Source organism: Austrofundulus limnaeus, unplaced genomic scaffold (genome assembly GCF_001266775.1).
Source record: "Austrofundulus limnaeus strain Quisiro unplaced genomic scaffold, Austrofundulus_limnaeus-1.0 Scaffold18, whole genome shotgun sequence".
Classification (NCBI taxonomy): Eukaryota; Metazoa; Chordata; class Actinopteri; order Cyprinodontiformes; family Rivulidae; genus Austrofundulus; species Austrofundulus limnaeus.
In genome coordinates, this window is record NW_013952420.1 from 174,482 (window position 1) to 177,776 (window position 3,295).

Sequence of the window (3,295 nt, forward strand, 5' to 3'; positions counted from 1 at the left end):
TGCGTGTGTGTGTGTGTGTGTGTGTGTGTGTGTGTGTGTGTGTGTGTGTGGAGGGAGAGAGAGAGAGAGAGGCAGCAGTCAGCTCTCCCCACCCGAGGCTGAAGGTCAACAGACGATCATGCTAAGCTTGCTAACTGTTCCACCCTCTGACTGCTGCAGGGGCGTGTCTTAGAGAGAGGCTTTTATACCAGAACACAGCTGCTGTGACGAAACCGTGGAGAAGACACATCACCGTGGACAGCCGTTAACCAATATGCAAATTAGCCTGCAGTACCACTGCTCTACCCATATGAGCAGCAAAAACACATTTTTAGACAAAATATTACAGATTTGAACAAATACGCAAAAAAACATCAAAATTAGCACAGAAACAGTACAATATAATATTTTAGACACATTCTAGACAGTTTATCAGCTAAAAAAAGTTAATTTTGGGGTAAGTTACTCTTTAAAATTGTCGGAAGGGCAAAAATTGACATGATTATCTGTTCGTGTGACGCAGGCCTTAGTGAATCAATCACCATCAAATTCAACGACTTTATTGTTTTTTGACTCTGTGTGTGTACATGTACAGTATTTCTGTGGGGACTATTTTTGACCACTCAGTAAACACAGCTTTTTGGGAACTCACCTTTATGGGGACAAAAACCCAATCCCCTTGAGTTTAAATGCTCCTGGTGGATCAGGTTTTAGGTTTAGGACTAATGTCAGGTTCACAGGGCAAGYTAACTGTGGCCCGATTTTGCTCTTCAGACAAATTGAAGGATGCTCCATTTATCAAGATGTCTAACTTTAGGACATACTCCTGTGGTGTGTTAGGYGWCATTTAGTCAGCTCAGAAGYACATCAGGAKCACTCAGACCTCAKGTTGTGGACAGTCAACATGTTGGATTGTCTTGGCCCYACATTCCAGCATGTGTGGTATTCCCCGAGAACAAACAATGCAACGTGTAGCCAATCAGAAAGAGACATAAGGGAAACACAGAYGGGAATCCAAAATACAGAGGCCAAAACAACTGCCATGGAGCGCCAGAAAGTCTGCTAGATGTTAGAGACATCTTTTTGCTTTTTCTRTGGTAAAAATAGTCCACAYTCATCACCTTCACTTTTTCCTCYTRGGCCATATTTATTTACTCTGAACWCACYTTTGATCTCCAGAGGTCTRGCGAGGTTTTCTGTCTGACATCTGAATATTTGTGAATGAAATCTGTTGGAGAGTTATCTTTGCTGTGTGGCTGAACACCACACACTGTAGGACCAAACCTGCTATATCCATGAGTTTTATCCTCACGTTCGAGCTCTCTCTGTCTTTGAAAAGCCGAAAATGTAAAAATCTTGTCGTGTGAACCAGACATTAGATGTGATTTGACTCATTGGATGTACAATTACAAKTGAATAAATTTGGAGTTAACTTTATTCAAGATGGCTGCCACTACAAAGCAACCTTAGAAAATAAAAAAAATGGATGCAGCTTAGCCAGTTTTACAGATAKTGAGCTAATGTGGAGTGGTAGTAACTCAGAGTCATTCCCAACACATACTCTGAGCACTGCATCGTGCAATATCTTTGCTTAAAATTTTGCCCTTAGTTATTTTGAGTCAGTTCTCTTCCTGTTAGTAAAATACTTCATAGACACAAAAGAAAACAAAWTTGAATGAAGCTCTCAGAAAATAATCACTAGCTGTACATCTACGACTGATTCAATTTTAGAGCCAATCTGCTTGAAGATGACAACCCCAGCAGACTTACCTGAGCCACCAAACAATATTATARCTCAGTCAGTTTTCTGAGCTACAACATGCCATGGTAGTAGTCTGAGTGTGTAGTACCGGTAGTCATGATGTGTTGAGAGTCTATCTCAACACATCATGTGAGATCTTGCCATATCATGAGATTGTTATATCATTTAAAATTGAAAGTTTTGACCAAAATGGCTACAACTGCATCATTAAGATGATCCTAGTTTAAAACTSGGGGATGAAAGTCGATGGTAATTTCTCCAGGGAATGCTAGGCCATTTTATTGCAACAGTTTGCAAACTTCAAACAGCAATTTATTWGGTCACAAATCTCTAGTACGTTAATGTTATGGACCCTAAGCTGGAAGGTTTGAGCCCCTAACTAAGGACTAGTGACACCTAGGGATAATACTTGTGAACTGCAACCAATTTATCCTTAGTTTTGGCTGATTCTCAATGGGTATACTGCAATAACAATAAAACAGACAATAATGTTTTTCCTTTATCTGTCTGTTACCAAAATATATTGTATATCATAAACAACTGAACAAATTTTAGGAAAACGTAAAAAGTAACAACATAATAGTGACTCTCAAGGACCAGGATTGGACATCCCTGTTTAARTAAAATTTGTCCAGTGTTTTCTGASAAAATTTAYCAACAGACAATCACACACACAGAATTGTGCAAAACCTTTATCATCAGCCGTTCTGTTTTTGCAGTGGGTAATAATGTATTACTAGAGTTCATCTACATTACAGACATAGGATATGGGGTCCATTTTACAATAGACCCCATATTTGAGGAGGGGGCTCCATCCTACCACCATCCTGCCACCCCTTCTGAGGGATGTCTGGATGTGCAAWAATGCTTATAACTCAAACACTAATCAACATAAGAGCTTCAGATTATTATTATTATTTTGTTTAGCTCTGATGAGGGGGCTATCCATTGAGCCCACCAATGAGCCCACCCCCTACTGGAGGTTCGGGCAGAAGAGGTTCTGCCACACTTGGTTCTGGTCACAGCAGACACAAATTGTTTCTGCAAGAATCACATAGGCTACAATAACTCACTGATTGTCTCRCAATCCAGCAGGGAGATGTGTGATGCTGTGGCTTCAGCTTGTCATTCCTCTGTGGAACAGCACCTGTCAATCACCACGACAAGTGAAGGTGGCAGAGAGGGGCTAAGCTCACCCCTAAAATTTGTTGGCCTCACCCGTGTTATCTTTGTACCTTTACAGGCCAGACCACCAGCAGCCCATCAACCCAAAAACACATCAACTCACTGGGAATAGTCTGTAGACATGTATGCCAGAGGAGCTTCCACCTACAATGCATCATGGGGTTGGTTGGGTGAAGAAGAATCATTTCAGTTAGCATTTTTATATGTGCAGACACCCCTTTTTCAGGTGGGTTGGGGGTCCAAGGGGGTACGGGTGCTCATTGGTGGGCCTGATGGACAGCCCTTCATCAGCGTTAACAAAAAAAAAAAAATCTGAAGCTCCTACATTGAATAGTTTCTGAGTTAAAAGCATTTTTTGTGTGCCAAGAC

The 3,295-nt window shown here is 41.1% G+C and overlaps 1 protein-coding gene across 1 annotated transcript in view; it reads right to left on the bottom strand.

Moving 5' to 3' along the window:
* Positions 1–3,295, bottom strand: part of adam19a (ADAM metallopeptidase domain 19a) — a gene marked incomplete in the record, with an annotated part of 346,817 nt that overhangs the window by 70,344 nt on the left and 273,178 nt on the right.